Source organism: Gossypium arboreum, chromosome 9 (assembly GCF_025698485.1).
Source record: "Gossypium arboreum isolate Shixiya-1 chromosome 9, ASM2569848v2, whole genome shotgun sequence".
NCBI classification, from domain to species: Eukaryota; Viridiplantae; Streptophyta; class Magnoliopsida; order Malvales; family Malvaceae; genus Gossypium; species Gossypium arboreum.
The window spans coordinates 27,494,190-27,504,042 of record NC_069078.1 but is presented as its reverse complement, the minus strand read 5'-3'; positions in this window follow the sequence as shown (position 1 = coordinate 27,504,042).

Genomic DNA, 9,853 nt, shown 5'->3' with positions numbered 1-9,853 from the left:
CATCCTTTTTCATTCTTTTTGGCCGAAAATACTAAGGAAGAAGGAAGGAATTTTGCTTCATGCTTGGTTTGGAAGAGGATTAGGAGGAGGTTTGGCCATACTAGTGCCTAGATTAAGGTATGTTTGATGTTGTGCCATAAGATTCATGCATGTTTTTGGTTGCTAACTTGATGTTCTTATTAGCCCATGGTTCAAATCTTTGCTATGTCATGGGAATGATATTCGGCCAAGGTGGATGTTGTGTTAGTGCCATTGCATGCTAAATATGAAGCTTGATAATGATACATGTGATGGGGGATTGAGGACTCTTGGATTTTCTTTTAGCATTTTTGAGTGAGACACTAAGTTCTTTGTTTAACCATGACCAAATTGAAACGGTATGGTGTTGTGGTGTATTCGGCCATGGTAGATCCATGAGTATGATTTATGCATATTGCATGGTAGGTAAGATTTGAGCTTTGGATATGTGTTTATATTTGGATATAAGCAACTTGAGATTCGGCCCTTGCACCTATATGTACATATGTTTGCATATGATGTATTGGTATGACATATATACCATCTCAAGGTATATATTTGCATATGATGATGTTTCGGTTATGAAATAAATGGTTGATGCGTATTGAGTTACAATATGGAATGCGTTAGTTAGTAAAATGTATGCTGTTTTTTGTGTGGTATTAAGTGTATAATTGGCCTCAACATGGACATGCATATTCGGCCACATGAGGGGAATTGGTGTGCATGCATTCGGTTAGGGGCAAGCATATTGATGCCTATTCTTGGCTTAGAAAATTCGGCTAAGAGGAATATTAACTAATCTGTTGAGTTCGATTCATGATTTCGTACATATGTGACGTTGATGCCTAATGAGTATATATATTGGCTAAGTACCGTGAATTCCTCTTTCGATGCTCAATTGATTAAATCAATTTAATTGTTAAATTAAGCTCAAGAGCAAAGGGGAGCTAAATCCGATAAAGGGAAGGAAAAAGTAGTCGAAATCGCTCGACCACGTCCGAGGTAAGTCTTCGAGTAATGACCCTACTTGAATTATATTGAAATGATTTATCATATTATGGCGATAACGATTAATGTGCGTAAGGACTAAGTTATAAAGTTAATTGAAATCATGCTCTTTGTGTGTGGCTATTGAGCTGAAATTGGAAAGGTTTGATAAATATTTTGTGTTTGAGCCTTAGTAACGAAAATTAAATATGGATGTGTCATGATTATTGATATATGTGTACATGAGCATTTGAATGATACCGGGCTAAGTCCCGAAGGCATTTATGCTAGTGAATATATCCGGGCTAAGTCCCGAAGGCATTTATGCTAGTGATTATATCCGGGCTAAGACCCGAAGGCATTTGTGCAAGTTACCAAATCCGGGTTAAGACCCGAAGGCAATTGCGCTTGTGGTTATATCCGGCTAAATTCCGAAGAGACTCGGTTTGAAGGTGAGCGTTTTGGTGCTGTAATAAATTAATTAATACGCTCGAAAAACCCATACGATAAGGTATGTTTACATGTGCATCGGAAAAGTCGATCCGTTTGAAATAGTATTCGTTCAATCGACTAACGAATTTTCGGCTCTTAGATAGGTTGATACCTTGTGTGTATATGTTGATGAAGTGTGAAGTAAGTATGATTATGAGAATGTGTATTAATAAAGTGATTCATTTAGCTATGTGAATGTAATACTTTAGTCAAAGCTGATTTCATTACTAGAGACTTACTAAGCATTAAAATGCTTACCCGTTGCTTTGGCTCTCTTTTTATAGATTTTGCTCGTTAGCTATCGGATTCGGGATCATCGAAGTCGAAGTCATCCACACTATCAAAGCCCTTTTGGTACAATTTTGGTTGAACTTTGAAATGGCATGTATAGGACTACCCTTTTGTTGTAGGTCATGTACCTTTCGGTTTTGTGTAAACTTGGATAGCCATGCGAAAATGGCTTATATACGTTTTTAGCATAGTACTATAATCGTTTGTATGTTGATCATTATGAGGTATGGAATTGTTTTGAAACGATTAGCCATTGGAATGGTTAATCATGATCACACTTTGTGCTATGTATGCAAAAAGGGCCAATTGAATCATGGAAATTATGAAATAGGTAAAGTCTACCTTAAAGGCAGATGCTGTCAGCAACAGTGGTGTGGATGTGAAAAATCACTAAAAATACCAGGAATGGAATTAATTAGTGAATGAATTATGTAAATGAACCTTGATGAATCTACTTTCATATGGAAGAAACAGAACGGACATATGAGTTGTATGTTAAAAGATATTTAGTTTTTCGTGAGACAGGGCCAGTACGGTTTCTGGATTCCCTGTTCTGACTTTGGAAATTCAGTGTAAATTAACCAGAGATAATTAGGAGTCATTCCATATATGTATAGATTCCTATTTGAGTCTAGTTTCTATAGAAACAAACGACATCAGTATTTAAGCCCTGTACAGAGAGATATTCAAGTCGTAACGTGCGAAGGTCAGTGTAGTCGACCCCTGTAACATGGGAGACTTTAACTAATAAACTGTACTAATTGGCCCGACCAAAAATTCTAGAAAAAATTATGTAGATGAACATATGAGTCTAATTTCAGGGAAAAATTACGAAACTGATTTTCGAGCTTTGAATCTCAAGATATGATTTTTAAGGTGACAGTGACGCAGTAACCAGCTCGTCTGGAAAATTTAGAAATGGACTGTGAAATGATTAAGTTAAGTCTGTGTGCACCTTGTGTTCGACTCCGGTAACGGACTCGGGTACGGGGTGTTACAGAGTAAGCTATTTATAGCTTAGTAAGTCATAAGGAAATGAGCAACCCAAAAACATCATCAATTTAATTAAACTAAGCCAAAGCACATTATTATAAAACATTTAGATTTAAACATATAAAATCTATATTATATATATTTATTCATATTTGTCACTTTGACCGAATGCTTATATAGCCATGTTAACATATTATCAATTAACCTCCAAAGCCAAATAACTAATATCAACCTAGTTCACATGCACACAAATACACAAACTCATGTGTCATCATATAATTTCATATGTATTTTAGTTATGTAGCCGAATACATGTATTCATACATACATATAATTTAAACTCATTTTAATACTATTCAAAAGGTCGAGTACACTTACCTAATTCACATGTAACCTTCAATTGCATTATGCATAATTTGAAATAAGTACCAAATTACCCACTTACCTTATTTTAAATAAACAACAAGCTAATTCATACCTAGCCATTTAGCTTATCTTACACATTCGAACACAACTTTTCTTTTCCCGATGAACCATTCAAAATTGGATAGGACACTCAGATGATCACACATAAATCGTACAATGCCAATGTCCCAGACGTGGTATTACATGTAATCACATATCTATGTCGCTGTCCCAGACAGGGTCATACTCGCACACATATATCAGAATCACATATCGATGCCATGGTCTTACTCGCGTACATAAATCGAAATCCTATGTCATGACATATGTATCCTAACTATTCCTAAGGTTTATACGGGGCTTTCGAACGTCGTAACTTGGTCGAAACGAATTCGGAAACATGGTAATCAAGCTTATTCACATTCGGCTATAGCATATAATAATTCATACATATCAATTCATCATATATAGTTTGCATTTATTTAAAATTGAGTACGATTATTTGGTTATAAACTTGCCTCAGACTATGTATAATGGAACGCGACAGCTAGTCAACAACTTTCGCCTTCCCCTGATCCAAATTCGATTTCTTTGGTTCTTGACTTAAACATATTCAAATTAAGCTCATTCAAACATATTTTCATTCAATTTAGTCCAAAAACACATAAATGGGCAAATTACCATTTTACCCCTGACATTTACACTGTTTACAATTTAGTCCCTGCTGCACAAAACACAAAATATGCAAAATTTCCCTATACCCATGTTTATCTTACCCCTATCCATACAAGTCCATATATTTCATTTATTTCACATTTTAATCCCTCAAGTTATTATTTTTGAAATTTAGTCCTAATTACTCAAAATCATCAAAAACTCCAATACAATACATGTTAATCTAAAACATATCTTTCATATTTCATCATCAAACAAAAAAAATCACAGCTTTCATCAATGGCATAACTCAAAATATTCATCAAAATAAAAAATTCAAGCATGGGTCTTGAAGATAACTTAGAAACGATCTCAAAAATGTAAAAATTATCAAAAACTGAGCTAAACTCATACCTTGATTGAGCTTTAAAGATGGTCGAACCCTAGCTCTTGTTATTTATTTTTCTTTTGTTTAGTTTCGGTCAAGAGAGAATGAATGAACATGTTTTATTTTAATGTTTATTATAACTTATATTAACATTTTTACCTAATTACATTTTTAACCTTAATATAATTATAATAAAACTGTATAATATATCTGCCTATTACGATACACCCTTTCTATTAATGGGCTAATTGCAACATAAAGGCTTCCATTAATAAAGCCAATAGCAATTAGGCCCTTTTTTAGAAATAACCACCAAATTTTCATTTTCCGCGATTAAGTCCTTTATTTAATCGGACATCCAAACGACAAAATTAAATAACGAAATTTTTATAGATATAAATTCACACAAAATAAACACAGAAAATAATTTTTAAATATTTTTCTGACTCAGATTTGTGGTCCTGAAACCACTATTCCGATTAGGTCTAAATCGGGTTGCTACACTAGATACGCCACACAACCCTTACGAACCAATTTTTCAGCCTTCAGTGTAGAAATCACATTTGACAAATAATTTCGACGATCCCCAATCACAACTACCTCATCACCTTCTGTAATTTTCAGCACCACTAATTTAGCAGCGCAGTCCAAATTCACTTGATGTTTAACTAGCCAGTCCATTCCCAATATTAAGTCGAATTCTCCAAAAGGGAGTTCTATTAAATCTGCAAAAAAGATCATTCCTTGAACCTCCAAAGGTACATCCTTAAATAGTTAATTCACTCTCACTGACTACCCTAATAGACTCAACACATTAACCTCACTCACAATGTTTAGAACCACTATACCCAAAGTCTTAGACACAATGCATGCTATATAAGAATGTGTAGACCCAACATCAATCAGTACAGTATAAGGTACATTATGGATAAAGAACGCATAATAACATCTGGGGTATCTCTGTCCTCTCAGCGACGTGCAGCATAAGCCAGAGCTGGCTGTCTCACCTCAGTATGACCTACATCTCTGCCTAGTGCTCCACGACCACGGCCAATACCATTTCCACCTCTGGCCTAAACACGGCCTCTCGGTGGCTGCTGAACACCTTTCAGCAGCTAAACAGTACTCATACTAGTAGCTTGCATCTGATCGGGCCTCCGTGGAAAATCTCTGATACAGTGCTCTAATGATCTACACCTCAAACATGCCCCAATCCTTTTCCAGCATTTTCCCTGATCGCGTCTCCCACAATCTGCACAAGGTTGCATTCCACTAGCAGCAATAGGGGCCCCAACTATGTCTAGCCCAGCAACTCTGACCTTTTTCTTAGGCCTCACAAAAGAACTTGAGGGCTCTGAATCCCTCTTGTTCCTACCCCTTTCCTTTTCACGGTTTTGGTGCTCAACGCGCTTCACATCCTCGATGATCTTTACCTTATCCACTAAAGCTGTAAAATCTAGCTCCTTCTGTGGAGCTATCAGACCCCTTAAATTGTCCTTCAGGCTATCCTCGAAATGAACACGTCGCTCATATTCAGTTGACACCATCCCACGTGCATAGCGGCTAAGTCGTAAAAATTGAGCCTCGTATTCAACCACAGATTCATCCCCCTGAGTCAAATTCAGAAACTCTCTCCTCCGTGCATCCACATAACTAGCGTCCACATATTTTCCTTAGAATGCAGTCTTGAAAAATTCTCAGGTCCACCGGTCGGGCTGAGTACCCTTTTTAACTGTAAGCCACCACTAATAGGCTTCATCTCGTAGCAACGACACTGCATCTTTTAGTTTCTACTCGGGGGTGCAGTCAAGGTCATCCATGATCCTCTCTATAGCCTCAATCCAATATTCAGCCACATTAGGGGCAACTCCCGTAATAACCCTAAAAATCTCAGCCCCATTAGACCTGAGTCATTTCATAATCGACCCACGGCCCACGGTACCAGTATTGGGCCCAGTGACCCTCTGCAGAATCATGAGACCCAGTCTCAGTCACAGGTGAAACCGGTGTCTCTCTAGCTTCAATGTTAGGCACATGACCAAATAACGAAGACCTAGCCCGAGCACCTCCACGGCCTCCGTCAGACCTTTTGTACCCCTTCCATGAGAACCTCAGGTGCTCATTATCGATTTACACTTTTATCTGTATTAACAATTTTATGCATCAATTTTACAGTTCTAGTGTTTATTAACGGATATTTTTTACAAAATATTATCAGTAATTCAGTGTTTTGATTTCGCAAATCGCAGTCTTACTACAGTTTTACGTTACCCTATACAGAATATTTCAGTACAGTCTATTGCCTACAGTATTCTCAGTATTCCAATTAAAACAAGCAATAGTCTCAGAGAACTTATAGAATCAACGCTAGAGACTCGGTTTACCACACATTTAGTAAAACATTTCTAACTATTTCAAATCATTTGAAATAGTTCTTTTTCGAAAGTTCAAGTTTAAAAGGAACCCAAATCCACAGCCGAGTTTTGTAACCTGGCTCTGATACCACTGAATGTAACACCCCAAACTCAGCTTAGACGTTATGGTCGAATCTGCAATGTCAGATTAAAGTGTTTTTGGAAAAACATAATTTCGTTGAGAAGTCTGTTCTATATTAAAACCTCTTTGTGATCTTAACAAAAATTTAGAATATCTTGTTCATCGTTAAAACTCCAGTTGTTTAGCAAAATGTTAATCAAATTTGATTGTTATTACACTTTAAAACAATGTTTGTTTTGGAAGCTTTTCAAAATATGTTACGTAAACATGGTGTTTTGAAAAAGCATTTATCTTTATGAAAATTTGCGGCCTACTACTAACAAATATGAATCAAAGTAAATAAATCCCAAATTAAAATATAAACTTAAAGAGGCCTTATTACAAAACAAATACCCAAATTAAATTACTCATAAATTAAAAGTCAAAAATGAAAGCAAATGCGGTTGTGTAGCCACTATCGAGTCCCTCGCAACACCGACCCAGATAAGGATTACCTGTGCAAAAAAGCAGAAGGGTCAGTTTATGAAAACTCAATGTGTAATCCCTTAACAACAGTTAGTCATTTAGTAGGCAATTACAGTCTGGGCCTAAGCCCGTTTCAATAACAGTTCAATTTCAATTAGGGCCTTAACCCATTCTGATGTCGATGTCGAGTGGGCCTTAGCCCATTACGATAAAGATCTGAGAATGCAAGCAAAATCCCACCCAACCAGCCTTTACATTCCATTCTGTCCAGCCCTACACTCCATGTAGGGATAAAATCAACCCACCCATCCTTTCACTCCAAAATAGCACTAGTTGCAGCACTAAATAGTGGTTGCAGTAGAGCTGCCAGTACTGTACACTTCCTCTAATCAATAATAAATTGTCCCCATGCAACATATCATAATATTATGCATGTATGCAATACATATATAAAATGGCATGGTTGAATGCAGTCATACATACATAAGGGCATAACAGTCATTTTACCTCATAGGAACATAACAGTCATTTATCAATTTGGGGTCTAGGCATACTTACCGACCCAACAGTAGGTCCACAGTCATCTTGGGCGACCCGTGCAACCTTAACAGTCAAGCAGTAAAAATGGGCCCAAGGCCCATAATGCGAGCCCATTTGGGCCCACATGCTCGTGTGGCCCACTAAGCCCAAAAATGGCCTTGGTCGTGTGACCTACACAGCCTGGCCCAATAATCTCTACACGTCCGTGTAGGGCCCATGAGCCTGTGGGGCCCACACGGCCTATTTCCGCCCAACGCGGCCAAAAACGCCTAAGCCCATGAAATTGCTCATGGTGGCCTCTACGATCAAACACCCATGTTTATGTGTTCGGATTACAACACGAGCGAGCGCACGCCAATGTAGCACCAATAGTCACATTTTTTGGCTTTTGCCTATTCACCCTAGAACTGTTGTAAAAGATCGTTTTCAATCCCTAAACTACCTGCATTCCAAACACCACTTGTTAACTATTACCATACACGCAAGCCATTAAACCAAGTGTATAGTAACTTACCGAAAGCATAGATTAAGAGTGAGAGACAATAGTATTCGACCAACACCCAAAGCACATCCTTAATCTGAGGCACGAGATGGATCAATCGCACTCCCTAGTAAAAAATGACAGAAAGGAGAGGTGTTAAAAAAAAGGTTATTTCGGCTGAAGAGAGAGAATAAAAACCGTGCACTCTAACCATGGACGGAGTAGTCGGCTAAAACAAAAGATAAAAGAAGAGAACTAAATGTAAGGGAAAGAGAGGAAAGAACGTTGTACTCGAATCCGACTGATCAACGATCAATTGCCCAAAACCACACAGAGAAGGGAAGTGATGAGGTATTCGGTCACAATAGAAAGATGAAAAGAAAGGAAATATGTTAATCAAGAAGGGAGTCCAAAGAAGGGAAGAAGGTATATTCGGCCAAGAAGGGAATCGATTGGGGAAAGAGAAGAAGATGAGTCAATGAGCACTTGCCCAAAATTGAACACAAAAGCAATAGAGATAAAGTAAAGAGGGGGAGAGTATTCGGAAAAAGTAAAAATAAACACATCAAAATACCCAAATGGTCAGTAATCAATTTTGACTGCCCCAAAACAAAGAAGGAACGAACCTGAAAGCAAAGTCTGAAGTTGAAAATGAGTAAAGAGCAAAAAAAATGCACTGTAACCGAAACAACACTCACCCCCAAAGTCGAATTCCTCCCCAAAATCGATTCCAGAGGGTGTCTACAATCCCAATTTGGCTCCAACACTCCCTCAACTTCACAACCCCTTGATTTTCTCCTAAAATCTCTCCACAACATCTGCAAACCGATCACTATCCAAATCCCCCCTTCTCCTCCTAAATTTCGGCTACACAATCTCCTACACCCCTCAAACACTCTAACCGCCCACTAGCTTCAGAGTTTCACTGGTATTCAATCTCTTACACGGCACAGCAGCAAAATAAAACACCCAATGTGCCTACCAGGACTCGAACCTCAGACCTTAGGCAAACACTACACGCTACCTATCCCTCAGACCAGTAGGCCCATTCTATCATGTTTTACCAACAATTATTTAAGAAGTTTATTAACTAGAGACAAGGTTTAATCAAGTAAAAACAAAATTTTGTACAAGCCAGGGCTTGAACTCAAGACTACTTTGACACTTATCAGGACACTTAACCACTGAAGCAAGCGTGCATTTATGTAATACAACATACAAAATTAATCACTTAAGATTTGGGGCGTTACAGCTTTAGACACGCCCGTGTCTCAAGCCATCTGGAAATAGGGCATACATACTAACTTGGGTCACATGGCCAACCACACAGCCGTGTGACCTTCGAAGTGGCCACACACAACCGTATGCCAGGCTGTGTGCTAGGCAGTGTGCTAATTAGGTGGTATACTGACTTGTACCACACGACTGATCACAAGCCCATGTGTGAGACCGTGTAGAGCATACTGTCTTCTTTTTAATATGAACATCAAGGGACACATGACCATGTAACATAACCGTGTGTCGTACACGTCCGAGACACATGCCTGTGTCTCTGCCCGTGTGGACAAAAATAGGCCATTTGCAAGGCCAATTTTCCACCCCGACTCATGCTCACCTAAACAATCAAAATGGTACCATTT